This window comes from Monodon monoceros, unplaced genomic scaffold, assembly GCF_005190385.1.
Source record: "Monodon monoceros isolate NGI ecotype Baffin Bay Population unplaced genomic scaffold, NGI_Narwhal_1 Super_Scaffold_12, whole genome shotgun sequence".
In the NCBI taxonomy this organism is placed as follows: domain Eukaryota; kingdom Metazoa; phylum Chordata; class Mammalia; order Artiodactyla; family Monodontidae; genus Monodon; species Monodon monoceros.
In genome coordinates, this window is record NW_021703768.1 from 139,857,890 (window position 1) to 139,873,975 (window position 16,086).

Here is a 16,086-nt window from a genome sequence, read left to right on the forward strand (position 1 = left end):
CGGTACGCGGGCCTCTCACTGTTGTGGCCTCTCCCGTTGCGGAGCACAGGCGCAGCGGAGGCTCAGCGGCCATGGCTCACGGGCCCAGCCACTCCGCGGCATGTGGGATCTTCCTGGACCGGGGCACGAACCCGCGTCCCCTGCATCGGCAGGCAGACTCTCAACCACTGCGCCACCAGGGAAGCCCCTCAGTAATTTTCAAAGGACAAAAACTCAAATAAATGAAAGTAAAACATCTCCAACATATGTACATGTATTCTAGAAATACTCTTTAAATTCTGTTTACCTGTGAATATACTAGTATTACGTATAGAATCTTAATATCAGCTGAACTTTGATGTAGTCTTACATTTTGTGACTACTTTTCAATGATTAATCAGATTATAGCCCCTCGTTACTAAGGTAAAAGAGAATCTTCACTAAAATTGAAAAGATTTGCAATATTTCAGAAAAGCCATCGGTCATTTTCATCCTGGGTGTTATATAGGTAACATATATTTTTTCTTTCTTCTCAGGGTCAGGATAGGTCTGTGTTTACCCTAAGGCTAGAAAACAAATCAGAAGCACTTAATTTGTTTAATTACCTTAAACATTTCAATGACATAACATTCTGGCTCAAATTGGGCATATTATAAAGTTTTTTTTTTTACTATATTATAAAGCATTTCATCATCATATATTATAAAGGTATTTCTGTGATTTTTTTTTGGTCTTTTGTAATATACTTTTTTCTTTCTTCAGTCATACAGCACAACATAAACAGAAACAAATTTTGACTGTATTGCTTATAAAACATTAACATAGAATATTTGATTTGAAAAGGTGTGGATTTCCACATAAACTTCTATTTAACTATGATTCTAAAAGTATATGTAGTTCTTAGTTGTAGTAGTATTGAACCCAGCTACATGTCTACTTTTTCATTTAAAAAATATTTTAATGATCAATGTGTTCTTTAATACCTATACTTGTAGATAAAGATTCTCTTCCCTAGACTGTGATGCTAATTTTAGAAATAAAACTTACAGACATAAAATGCACCAACATGTCCAAAATTCTTCTAAACTAGTGTTAATTTTGCAGCAAAAACCCAAAGCATTGATTATTGTATTTATGCATGTAGAAAAAACAATGAATGCAAATGCCTTTCCCTGGTTTTATCAGAAGTCTAGAAATAGTTTTCTGGTGTTTCTGGATTAACTATCATATGTAGTTGCAACTCAGCACTCATAATTTTTAGTGGACCAATGTATTCATAACTTTTTAGTTTATGTTATCAAGCAGTTGTCAGAAAGGAAGAAAAAAGTCACTAAGTGCTATTTTTCTGAATTTAGTTGTTTTTTCTTTTGATTACTTGAGTTTCAATTAATTGTCTTTTTCTGACAAACGATCATCTTCCAATAGAGGAAAATAAGCACAATTACAATCATCACTAATGTTGATTTTTTTATTTTAGTCAAAATGTATCAACATTATATGAACAAGAGAGCAGATATTTATTAACAAAGGGTTCCAAAAAAAATGAAAATATGACTAAATGGAAGTAATTAGAATTAAGAAATGGAGAGGAAAAATATTATAGTAATAAAGTAAATGTAAATCGTGTTTAAGGCTAATACCCCAAAGAGTATTTACTTAAAAATTCTAATTATTTTTTATTCTGAAGCATCTCTTAATCCAGTGCTTCATAATATTTAATGTGAACTCATGACCTCTGGGCATCTTTTTAAAATGCAGATTCAGATTCAGTAGGTCTGGGTTGGAGCCTGAAATTCCAACAAAATACTGTTGATGCTGTTGATCTGTGTACAACACTTTGAGTAGCAAGGGTCTGGAGAACAACCTGAGAACTAAATTCAAAAAAATGGAGTATCAAACACAAACTTAAGTACAAAGATTTTAACTAGTTAAATTGAAGAGATAAAAACAAAATTTCAGGATCACAACTAAAATATTGGAAAATAGCAGGCATTGAAATACTATCCTGTAAATCTTATACAATATGCTATTGAATGGTTACTAAATATTAACAGAGAATAAAAAATGGAAAACCTAATTGTTGATGCCTTAAAGGGTGAGACACTGAGCATCTGAATTTTATTTGAGTCATTCTTAATTTGGTTTCCAAAGATGGACTTCAGAATGTTTGTATCCTTCTAAAAAATATTTCAAAGATTTCATTGTGACCATGTGTGCAGTTTTTCAGGGGAAGGAAACCACAGATTGCAGATGTCAAATGGTTATAGGAAAAATAGCCTGAGAGATAATGAAGTCTGATTCCTCAGTTATCAACTTCAAGAAGAAAAGTAGAATATATATATCTGTATATTCTATATCCATATCTATAGCTATGTCTGTACACATGTGATATACATACACACATATATATAAACACATGTATATATTTATACATACATGCACATATGAATATGCACAGATATACACATAAGTACACTGGTTATAATTTGCTAACATACTTAAAATCATTTATTCATTTAAGAGTGAAAATATTGATTTTTACATTAGTATATTTACTGTCTTTCTTTGGTGTAATTATATATATAAAAAAGGTAATATAATAGTTGAATTCATACTGAGGAGTAAATGATCTGTAGCTTTATTTCAGTGCATATGGGACAGACAACAGCTATGTTTATTATTTATATATTTTCATCTACGTTTATCTTGGATTATAACCATAGCAAGTATAAGTAAGTTTATCTGGGTTTTTTTGTTTTTCTGTTTTTTTGGGCTACGTTGGGTCTTCGTTGTTGCACACGAGCTTTCTCTAGTTGCGGCGAGAGGGGGCTACTCTTTGTTGTGGTGCATGGGTTTCTCATTGTGGTGGCTTCTCTAGTTGCAGAGCACGGGTTCTAGGTGCGCAGGCTTCAGTAGTTGCAGCACGCAGGCTCAATGGGCACGTGGGCCCTGGCTTCAGTAGTTGCAGTGCATGGGCCTCAGTAGTTGTGGTGCATGGGCTTAGTTGCTCCGTGGCATATGGGGTCTTCCCGTACCAGGTATCGAACCCGTGTCCCCTGCATTAGCAGATGGATTCTTAACCACTGCGCCACCAGGGAAGTCCCAAATTTATCATTTTGAAAATAGTTATACTTCAACTTTCTTTGCAAAAAATTATATGAACAGAACATGCAAAAATACAATACAGAACTTGAAATAGCATTGTCATAAAATTTGGAAATAAAAAGGAGCAATCAGACTGTATCAAGTTTCATAAAACGTACAAAGTACAACATTTGCACTGGTAGATGTGATATTTTTACAAAATTTTGTATAAGAAAGTTATTTTATTTAGCCATTCTGGAAGCTAGAAAAAACAGCTCTCAAATGAACTTAGACTGTTTGGTTTGGGAAAACAAAAAAAAGAAAAATCAGCAATAGAAAATGAAGTATAAGATTATCTTCAGGGCTTCCCTGGTGGTGCAGTGGTTGAGAGTCCGCCTGCCGATGCAGGGGACGCGGGTTCGTGCCCCGGTCCAGGAAGATCCCACATGCCGCGGAGCGGCTGGGCCCGTGAGCCATGGCCGCTGAGGCTGGGCGTCCGGAGCCTGTGCTCCGCAACGGGAGAGGCCACAACAGTGAGAGGCCCGCGTACTGAGAGAAAAAAAAAAAAAAAAAGATTATCTTCAAGCGCCTTCCAGTATGATGAGTTACTTCTCATTGGCTAGTTGTTCTGAACCTCTGAATAAGATGAAATAGGAAATTAGAGGTAATAGGAGTAAGTATGTAGAATAAAGAGTTTATTTAACTCAAAACTGATTAAACAGTCTTTCAAGGAAGAGTGTGGAGTATCTCAAAAGCCACCTATCATAAACTATGTTCATAGTCCAGCTGGTGACAATATCATTTCTGTATAAATTATCCTGTTTGCGGTTGGCAACATTTCATATATATCATATTGTCAAAATTTCAAATATGTATATAAAAACAACTTAAATATGTATTAATTTTAAGATCCCTATAGGGGACAGCCTTGTTATTAATACAGTGAAGAGCAGATGCTGTAGCATATGGCATACTAACTCATATTTATGTTAATTTTATGTAAATAGGATTTTAATACAGCAACATTAATCTGTTGTTGCTTTGGTTTTCTGATATATCACTTTATCCTCCTTTTGGATAAGATTAATATAGGTAGTTCAGACTTTCTCAAAAAGTTCCTTTTTAGCAGTGTAAAGAGCAATGACTTACTTAAATCTTTAACACATACGTTTAAATAGACTATCAGACCCATAAAGAAACTAAGAATTATCAAAATCTTGTTCTCTTGCTCAACTGAAGCAGACTTAAAGAAATAAAATGAGAAACAAATATGTATGTATGTATCAGTAGAGGATACAAATAGGTAGCAGTGGAGAAAATAAACATGTTTATTTTCGCTAAATAGCTATCTATTGGACAGGTAAAATAGACTAGAAGAAAATTCCCCCAAATTATGTTCTTAACTTGGGAATGCTATTACAAGTGAGTATACATTTATTCTATTTTGGAAATTAAAATATTAAGTGGACACTATTTTTATTAAGGAGATTCTGGTTAACTTTTTTAAAGTCATATCATCTGCTTTTAGATAATAAGCACAAAGATGTACCCAGTTTATTTATTTCTTTAATAGTAATGCAACTTAAAACATTTTTAATTGATATAATTGACATATAACATAGTATTAGTTTTAGGTGTACATTGTGTTAGCTTTAGTTTAGGTGATTTGATACATGTACACCTTGTGAAATGATCACCACAATAGGCCTAGTTAACATCCATCATCACACATAGTTACAAATTTTTCTTCCTTGTGATGAGACCTTTTAAGATCTAGTCAGTTAGCAACTTTCAAGTATACAGTACAGTATTGTTAACTATAGTCACCATGCCATCCATTACATCTCCAGGACTTATTCATCTTATAATTGGTAGTTTGTACCTTTTGACAGTTTCCACCCATTTCCTTTATCCCCCCGAAGCTCCTCTTCTGGTAACCACCAATCTGTTCTCTGTATCTATGAGTTCAGTTTTTTCTTTTAGATCCCAAATATAAGTGATATAACATTTGTTTTTATCTGTCTGACTTATTTCACTTGGCATAATGCTCAATTTTTTATTACTACAGTTTTCAGGTTAAAAATATAACACCTAACATTCTTAATAAGATGAACCATAATAGAGGAAATTTACCTCTTTAGTTTACTCAGAATTATATTAACATTATAGTGAAAGAAGATATAAAATGGAGTATTTGATATTATTTTGATATTTCTTATAAATCAACAGTAATTTACACTCATGTACTGAGTTTTAATTTCAAGTTATATTATGAACTATCATATTATACTATATTTAACATGTCTTATAATCCAACATTAAAAGTCATTTAAAACAGAAAATGAGTCACCTAAATTTCACTCCCATAAAAATTTGTATTGGTTTGTGATCTGGATTTGGAGGAGTTTGGAAAGGAAATTGCCTCTAATATTTGCCCACTTAAAATAATTATTTTTAAGCTGTTTAACACACATTGTTTTAAAAGGTCAGTCTTATGTTCATGTAATTATGAAGCAGAAATACATGCTATTTTGCTTTTGCAGTTTGATCAACTCAATCAAGATCAAATCAGATCTTAAAAAAATATATATATAATTCTAGTCTAAGATGAGGAATTAAATTAATCCTGTATAAAGTCAATTTCCATAAGTAAAGGAAACCTGTAGTGATTTAAACATATGAATGACATTTTTCTGGGCAATTGATGGATATTTGAGAAGGACCAAACACTGTTATAGAATAGAATGACATTAAGCCCCTAATTCCCTAAATTTATGATAAACCCATATTTCAGCAACTGATTTTTATTCTTTTGGACTCATTTGTTATGCATGTGAAATCTCTTTTGTGGAATAAGTTTACATAGAAATGTATTTTAAATGCACATTTAAATTGAAAAACTTTGTTATTTGACAGTATTGGAAATTATGACACAAAATACTCCTGTTAATTCTGAATCAATTTACTAGTAGTAAGCCTCATGTTGAAATGTAATTGACATGTCATATTATCATTTTATCATGATTTGAGCAGAATGTATCATTTAATGAAATATTTGGGGGCAGAGAGCAGTTTTAACAGAGAAAATATGTGCCTTCTCACATGACCTCACAGTCTTTACAGAGCAGTTTTTCTGCCAATTGAAGTTACCATTTAAAGTCTAATCCTAAATATTGTATAAATATTGAAGTTAATGATTGCTGCTATTCCACAAAAACAATTTAACTGCTGAAATATAACTACTTTTGGAACATCTGATGAGGCATGTGAAATCTCCACGCTGGAATCCTGGATTCTTTAAAAAGCCAAGCCATTCTTTGTGGTAAATACTCAATTTATTGTTTCAAAGGATATGTGATACTCTGAATTTAAGTGGAAAGGCATAGGATAATATCTAATTTGCTTCATGACATGGGCAGCGACACAGATACACCTCACACAAGAGTACAATTGATTTTACTTTGGGTGCTTACAAGTTTGGCACAATAAATGCCATTCTTGTCCATGGATTGTCATTGCAGCCTGATGACAATATTGTTTATGTTTTAAACAAAAATCAAAACTACCAAAGAGAATCCAGAAATTCTGCTGTACATATAATATCCTGAATAACTGAAATAGAAAATAATTTCTTGGCAGATATACATTCATGACACCTAATTTGGGAAATGACAAGAAAGTGTAGGAAGGCAGGAAATAAAGCCTGTGTAATATCCTAGGTTATCTAGTAAATGAGTTGATAAATGATATACAATATGAACACAAAAATAAGAGTCATATTGTTAAATGATTAGACATTTTATTCAGGGGAGAACCATCATTTTGAGAGGTCAATAAATTCTTTTTATTCTCAAAATCTGTGGTAATTGGGATGTCCTGGGAATTTACAATCCAGCCACAGTGAAAGGACAACACATGTCATCATCAGGAGAATAGGATCAGATCACACATCTTTACTTGACAAGAGCTGGCAATTTAATCTGACAGGATTCTTGCCAATGAGGACAGTTTTAGGAGTTCTACTGCTGTGGTAAAGATTTGACATGTCATTGAGGGATGTTGTGCAGAAGCCTGACAATAAACCAGGACTTGCTAATGCAGTTTAGGATTGCTGTAAAAATTTATTAGAAACCAGAGACTGTAAAATTACTATACTTTTTCAGAACTGTTTTTCTTTTCCTTGCTGAATATTTATGTGATGTTTAATGCACAGCACATGTTTTAAAACTTGTTTCCTGATGGTGTAAAAGAAGTCTATTATAATGCACATGAAATTGCACGAAATTCAATTAAATGCATGAGAGAGTAAGTAGAATGTCCACCTGTAAGCCCATTTTGACAAGATTTTTTTCATTGATGGTTTTGGTGTCTGCAAATTTAAGGAGTTTCAATAATGGCACTTACGTTTTAAGAAACAAAAGACATTTACATTCAATTGGGGATTCATTTAACAGAACTTAAAAGCATGTGTGACTTGGAGTAGCAACATTCTGTGTGTTTTATTTAGAGGAGATGAAGGGAAAGTCTAAATGTAAAGTTACTATTAATTGGCAATGCAATTGTGGCTGCTGGATGATTCTGGACAATCCATATTAAGTCACTAAAAGAAAATAGAAAAAGGCAAGGTAGACACAATACAATTCTGTGTTTGTTTTTGCAGTACACCAACTCTTTAAAAGATATTTCCAAATAGTAATGTGGGTCAACTAATTCCTAGATGTAAATCAGAAAATACCATACCTATTCACAGCTCCAAATACGTCTGAGCCTCTTCTTAAGGTAGGTGCGAATATTGATATCAACAAATACGACTAAATTTTCCCACCCAAACCTCCCTATACACCTGTCATATTCAAGGCAATCTGCTAGCTGCTACGGGAATGCAAATGTAGGAGACACAGTGAAAAATATGCAGCACAAATAATTAAGAGTTTGAGAGTGATTCATCATGATGGATATAACCTCAAAGTGACTGGCCAGCATGAAAGCATAATTAAAGGAAGACATATATTGATTTGAATTTTGGGCACTCTACCTTCCAACTATACTGTAGAATCTTTAAGGTATCTTCCTTTTTTTTTTTTTAGGTATCTTTCATTTGATAAATCCTTTGGATAAATTTACTCAAGCAGTTTTAACCGTTTTATTCTCTGCTCTCTACTCAGTCTTTTCCCAGCCTCTTCAGTAAAGGATAACCCCCATTCTGGCTGCCCTCAACAGGAATAACTCTGTTACTTCTCTCTGCCACAAGTACCTGAGGAAAGGTGTGTGAGACTATTTGAGAGGAAAGAAACATATTGGAAACACTGCAATGGTTGAAAGACTGACAGGACGATCAGGCATACCTACACAGAGAATACAGTTTGGCAGTCAATCCATCATTGCTTTATTCCCATTTAGGAATGGAGCAATTTTTGCCTTGAGGATTGTGACTGCTCACTGAGTTCATTTCAGACTTTGCTGCATTTCCTCTGCATTCTGCAGACTTGGCACTCTTACTTCACTTCACACTAATTGTGATTGCTGACTCGTGCCTGGATGGGAAGCTGCCAAAAGGGCAGGTATCCCAGAGAGACATCATTACCCAGGTTGGCAAATACCTGAGAGCCCTATTTAATGATGCAATCTTATTTTTACAGCATGGGGAAGTCTTCCAGTCTCACAGCATCAGTTCCTGGCCGTAATACTGTTTGGCAAAAGGCTTTCATATACTTTTGCAAAATGAAAGGAAATAAACCATGGGGATATAGATCAATGGTAGATAATCAGATACCTGGGAAGAGTTGGGAAGATGTGAATAGCTCTAGGGTAAACATATTTATGTAATTGCTGGAGAATAAAAATGAATGCCTTGCCTAGAATTAATTTGAGAAATTATATACATAAAAAATAGCTTTTTATAGATAGCCAAGCCTCTTTTTTTTTTTTTTTTTTTTTACCAGATTTTGCTCAGATATTCATTCTGGAATTGAGGTCACTTCTAAGTCATTGAAAACTACATGGAACAGGTATGACAGGGGACAGAGGATCTTTGTAGCACCCAGCAGGATACACAGGATAGTCTTTATATTCCTTGTTATATTTTAGGGCTGCATTGTTGAAAAACTAAATGAGCTCTCCCTTTGTTTTACTCGCATAATGATTTTTAAAATGAAAAGTAATACATGTATATGGTAAAAAAAAATCTAACAGTATAATGAATAAGTTCTCCTTGCTCAGATTCCAAATCCACACAACGAATGGCAACCACTGTTAAAAATTATATTTATATATTTCAAAAATTATCTACATATGCAATCACACATAAATATTTGGGCATATCACACATACACAAAAACCTCTTTAAAATACACAGATCAAAGCAGAGTGCAGTGTTTATTTTAATTTATTTTTGTAGAGATTGTATACATCAACACATATGTTGTCTTGCTTTCTTTTGAATAACTAAAGAGTAAGATAATACTACATTATGTGGATTTGCTGCCCTCTCATTGTGCCATTAAGGAGATTTATTATTGACACTTCCAAAAATGAATCATTGTGTGCATACTTTTGAACACTTAAAGGAGAAAATATGTTGGATTAATTTCTGGAAATGAAATTACTGGTCAATGATTTGATGATTAAAGGTTTTTAAGTATATGATTAAATCATCCTCAAAACATTGCCCCAATTAACACCTGCCACATTAAGTACGAAAGTGCCTGATGTTTTACACCCTTGCTAACACTGTGTATTTTCTAACTTCATCTTTTTCAAACTGATAGGTGAAGAGTGGATTCTCATTTACATTTTTTAAAGTGCCAAGCTATTGGGTGGATATAAGAATTTTAGCAACATTTTAATATGGGTGAGTCAAGCACATCTGCCAGCTGTACAAGTTAAGAGACCCCATTTAAAATTCACAAAATTGCTCACTATGTTAGTGACTAGGCATGAGATTCTCTTTTAGTCAAATTAAATTAACCAGTATATAGATTTTATTTTAATAGACACTAAGTCAAGACCACCAACTAAAATTATTGTGGATAATTATGGTTTAGAAAATTAATGGTTAAAGAAGGGGAAATTTTTTTAAAAAGATTCTAGGCAGATAATTACACTCAATTTAAATCAATCTTTAGTGTGATAACTTAAGTATCCAGCTGCAGGCAAGTATTATGGCAATAGGATTTTTATAGTAAAAGTCCTGAAGTGCAGAAAAGTTTCAAGTGAGTGAACAGTTGAAAACAAAAAAAGGTTTCTCTACTGTAAAATTAGTGTAGTTTCATCACAAAAGTGAATTGTCAGTAATGACAGTATTGCATTATGAATAGATAGCTATTCATAAGTCCAAAAGTATTCAATATAAAAAGCCAAAATACATGGTAAGTACCTATACTGTACCAGTTTAGTTGCTAAGGTACCTATCTAAACTATGTCAATCATGTGAATTTTTTAATTCCATGATGCAGCTCAAAGTTTGACTCCTACTCTACTTTTTTCTAGAGTATTAGCTCACAAAATACACTTTCCACTTCCTTGTTAAATCTCATCCATAGTTTTACAAGTGACTCTGTACAGACAAAGAAAGTCAAAATAAGCATCTTAATGTCTATGCAGGGCAAAACCTTACATAATACTAGTCTTTTCCTTGTGACACATTTTAATCTTCCACTACTGAAAATTTCTTCTTTTCCTCTTTGCCTACTTTTTGGGATTCTTGCTTAAGAACAAAGCTCATATTTCTTAGAACATTCAACTTCATATTTTTAGAAAGTAAAACTCTTGCCAGGCAAGAGACATATTGGTACTTTATGTGGAAAGAATCAGATTCTCAATTTCTCCATCTGGGGTCTCATGCTCTCTTACAATTTTACTTCTCAAACAAGAATTTGCTCAAGTTGAAGATACTAGGTAGGGAGGATAATTTTAACCTGCTGGTATATAAATAAACAACACAGACAGAAAGAAATCTTGTATCCTAACCCATGTTAGTGCCAGTGTGTAGGGATATTTACCAAAAAAAAAAAAGAAAAAAAGGAGTGTTTTTTTTTATATACATAGTTAAATGACTAAGGGTTTGAATTCATTGTATAACTTCATTACAAAATGTAGTGACAAGCAACTTCAGGACATAAATATCTTATTTACACAAAATGTAGTTTTCATTCACCTACATGTCCCATAGAGAAATGTAGGCTGTTTGGGCCTTTGTCATACTGTCTGTTTGAAACATAGAGTTAATTGGACATTGTGAAAAGGGAAAAGAGAGATTGCAGAATGGTCTTTTTGTTATCTCTGTCTGGAAGTGACACACGTGATTTCAAATAAAATTTCATTAGCTAGAATTTATCACATGTGTCTGCCTAAATGATAGAGGGCTGTGAAGTCAAATATTATATTTGTATAAAAGGAGGAGAAAGGGGGATATTTTTGAAGACTAGTAATTTATACAAAATTACCTTTTTATAAAAAAAAATTCCAAAATGATATAATGACTTATTATGAAGCTGTAGTAATTAAGAGAGTATATTGTTGACATAGAGTTGAACTAATTGACCAGTGAAATAGAATAAAGAGCCCCAAAAGGACTTCTGCAAAATTAGAACTTTGATGTCTCACAAAGGTGCTTCTTCCATCAGGGAAAAAAGGAGAGACCATTCTGTGGAGGTGGAAAAATGGTTATATCTAAGGAAAAAGACAAAATTGAATCTTTATTTCATATAAAAACTTAGTGCACTATGTTACATGTGAAAGAAAACTTCAAACTCATAATAGAAAATATAGATAAATATCATTTAGAACTTGGTCGGGAGAAAGTTCTTAAATAAAAGAAAAATATAACCCTTGAATAATGTAGGGGTTAGAGGCACTAACCTCCTGCACAGTTGAAAATCTGCTTATGACTTTAAATTTCCTTAAAACTTAACTTTTAATAGCTTACTGTTGACCAGAAGCCTTACCAATAATACAGTTGATTAACACATATTTTGTATATTATATCTATTATATACTGTATTCTTACAAAAAAGTAAGCTAGAGAGAAGAAAATGTTACTAAGAAAATCATAAGAGAAAATACACTTACAGTACCTTACTGTATTTAAGTTTATGCCATCTGTTTACAAGATGATGGAATGTTGGTACTTAGATCAATACTGTCTCATGATACAAACAAAACACTGTAGCTGTTAGGCATTTTAGTAACACTGGACCTCAAAAATAAAAAAAGTGAAGAAGATATTCATATTTATTTATAGGTATAGGTATAGATTCATGCATTAATAATGAAGAAGCAGCAATATGATTGCTTTCTGGTAGCCTAGTGTAATCGATAATGGCTCCACTATACACTAATGAATGAATGGTTTGGAAATTTTCATGGCATACAGTATTACAGTCATTCATAATACAGTATTGGAAACATGTTAACATTAAAAACACTTGCGTCGGGGCTTCCCTGGTGGTGCAGTGGTTGAGAGTCCGCCTGTCGATGCAGGGGACACGGGTTCGTGCCCCGGTCCGGGAAGATCCCACATGCCACGGAGTGGCTAGGCCCATGAGCCATGGCCGCTGAGCCTGTGCGTCCGGAGCCTGTGCTCCGCAACAGGAGAGGCCGCAGCAGTGAGAGGCCCGCGTACCGCAAAAAAAAAAAAAAAAAAAAAAAAATCACCTGCGATGGTAGGCTGATACACAGTGTCTATAAGAGAGAGAGAGGCATACTGAACAGTAATGTAATTATTTCTTTGAAAGCGAAGATATGAAACAGTAAGAAAACTAACCCATTATTAATTTTATGTTGTATATCACTTACCTTATGTCTATGTAAGGATAGGCTATCCACTTCAATACAAGTCTTGAACACGATATATTGTAATATATACTACACAATGAACACTTTGGGGATGATGATAATGTTGACACAAACATGTCTCATACAGTTCTTGCTGTACAGTTATTAGATTTTCACATGAAGATACACATGTACACAACAGATAAGTTCATTAAATGTATGCATGATGATTATTTACTATTCATTAAGTGGAAATCTATCATCATAATGGTCTTCATCTTTGCTGTCTTCACATTGAGTAGGCTAAGGAGAAGAAGGAGGAAAGGTTGGTCTTACTGACTCAGGGGTGGCAGTCACAAGAGGTGGAGGAGGTGGAAGGGGAGACAAGAGAGGCAGGCAGACTATATGGAAATACGTCATAATTTCTGTCTGACTTTTTGCTTTTTCATTTCTCTAAAAAATGTTTCTATACAGTACCAATCCTTCTACAATTTGCTTTAGTTTCACTATCATAGAAGGGTTCATGTTGTAAAAGAAGTCAAGAGTGGATTGAATAATCAGAACCTTTCTGCCACATTGTATAGTTCTGGGTGGACAGGGACATTGTCCAATATCAAAAGGACTTTAAAAGACAGTTCCTTACTGGCAAGGTCCATTTCCTGACTTCAGGGACAAAGCGTCAATAGAACCAATCTAGAAGAAGTTTCTTGGTCACCAGAAGCTGCTTCTCCTGTTATGTTGACATTTTTTAAGCAAAATCTTTTTTTCTAAAGTTATCAAACCATCTTTAGCTGGCATTAAATTCTCCAGCTTTATATCCTTTACCTGTCTTTTACTTTGTCATATACTGACTTTGATTTTTCTCCAATCGTATTAGAGTCTATAGGTATCCTTTCTTATAGCAATCTGGCAAACACATAAAAGCTGTATTTTCAATATGCGATAAAAAAGTATTTTGCAAAAAGTGCAAGGCTTTCGTGCCTGCTGGTGTAGCTGCAGGGATGGCTTCATGAATTTGCTTTTCTTTTTTTTACAATGGTCCTTACACAGGATTCACTTATCTTGAAACGGTGGCAACCACAGCTGCAGACCTCAATCTACGATACATATCAAGCAATTCAGCTTTTTCTTGTAATGTTATGACTTTTCTCTGCTTCTTGGGAGCACGTCCAGCATCATTACCGGAACTCTGTATGGGTCCTATGGTGTTATTCAAGGTTTAAGGTATTTCGCTAAACACGATGGAAATTACGCGAGAACCGCGAGCGATCACATTCCCGCGATACGAGATTTACCGGAGAGACGCACTTGCTCAGGTGGGGATGATTGGCGTCGCTGGCGTTTGAAGCCGAGGCTTACAGCAGTCGAGCTCCGCACCGTAGCAACAGGAGGCGGCTATGAAATTATCACAGGACTACGGTATGTACTCCTGTTAATTTTATGCAGTTATGACTTAATTCTGCACCTTTACATTTGTTTACACTTCTCTCTCGACCGCAAATGAGGCCATGTACGGTTTGTGTTTGTGTGCATACATTTTGACAAATTTTAACTTTATAAAAGATTGGTGTATATTTTATGGTAGTAAATGATAAAATAGACTAATAGCTACATATATTTTATGAGTTCTTGATGTACCTAACTTTTTCTTAATTTTTTCGACATTTCCAGGCTCTGCAGTTTGTCTGTGAGCTTTTTAAAATTGTTGCAAATCTCAAAAAATTTTTCCTAATATATTTATTGAAAAAAAAAGTGTATACGTGGAGCCCCGCAATTCAAACCTGTGTTGTCAGCTTTATATTAAAATTAAGAGCTGTTTGTTCATCACCCTAAACAATGATAATACCAACAAAAACAACAACACAATCATGAACACATTTTTAGTCCACACAACCACCAATGGGAGAATAGATAACTTTACTACAATATTTACACAAGGTATTATTTCCAGCAGAGAAATTAAATAAGCCATATCAGCAGTAGGTGAATCTTAGCAATTTAATATTAAATGACAAAGTCTCAAACAACTAGATATAGCAGGATACCTTTTATAAAAGTGAAAAATTTGAAATACAATAGAAACAAGAAGACAAGGGATACATGTAAATGCAACAAAACTATATTAAAAAGAAAACAAGGAAATGACAAACACATGATTTTGTGTTACAGAGTATGTTCACAGTTGTGTTGTACATTATTAAAAGTAGCTAACTAATTAATAATGAGAAAATGTTGTGCATCAAGGATTATAGTTAATCCATTCTCTGAACCTAGGCACTTAAATTTATAGAATCCAAAGTTATATATAGTTTTAGGAAAGCATTTCCACAAACATAAAACAGGGGACCTGATTTAATAAGTATTCCTCTTTAAAAAATGGAAGTTTTTAGTTAACCATAAGTTCAGCAGAAGCTAATTACTATCATAGCTGTGTAAAAAGTTAAAGTGAATTCTGTTAATTGAAAACTTGTAGCATTCCTCTCAGGTAAGGTTCTTCTACCACTCACATCACTCTACTGTAATCTTAAATTAAATACTAGAAATATTTGTGAAGGCAACATTGGAGAGGAGCTTTCCCAAATAAGAAACCATTGGTTGCCATGTAGCTTGGTGGTTAAGGAGATACATTTTTGTGTTTTGAAATATGAATTCAAATCTTGATTTCAACCATTTACTAAATATATTGGACAAATAATTTCAAGTCTCCTAAAGTTAGTTTCCTCCTTGATAAAATAGGACAGCAATATTTGGGATAATGCCATTAGTACAGTGTCTTAACATGTGATAATCTCACAAGAAATGAACTATTATCATCTGTTTGATAGTTTCTACTGTTTTCCTGGAATTTTGAGAAGGAGGCTTACAGAAACCATTGTTACATGAAAACTATTTAGAGGAAATAAGGAAATGTTGCTTGGAGAATATTTCTAGGCTAGGGTAGGATACTCTAGGTTACAGATGTGAGAGGTCTGGGGATTAACATGGTATTTTTTAAAATTAATTTATTTTTAGCTGCTTTGGGCCTTCGTTGCTGCGTGGGGGCTTTCTCTAGTTGTGGCGAGCGGGGCTACGCTTCGTTGCGGTGTGTGGGCTTCTCATTGCTGTGCTTCTCTTGTTGTGGAGCACGGGCTCTAGGTGCGCAGGCTCAGTAGTTGTGGCCCACGGGCTCCAGAGCACAGGCTCAGTAGTTGTGGCACATGCGCTTAGTTGCTCTGAAGCATGTGGGATCTTCCCAGACCGGGACTCGAA

At 34.1% G+C, this 16,086-nt stretch overlaps 1 pseudogene; it reads left to right on the plus strand.

Annotated features, from left to right (window-relative positions):
- The window catches only part of LOC114892162, a 142,457-nt pseudogene that overhangs the window by 102,369 nt on the left and 24,002 nt on the right, over positions 1–16,086 (plus strand).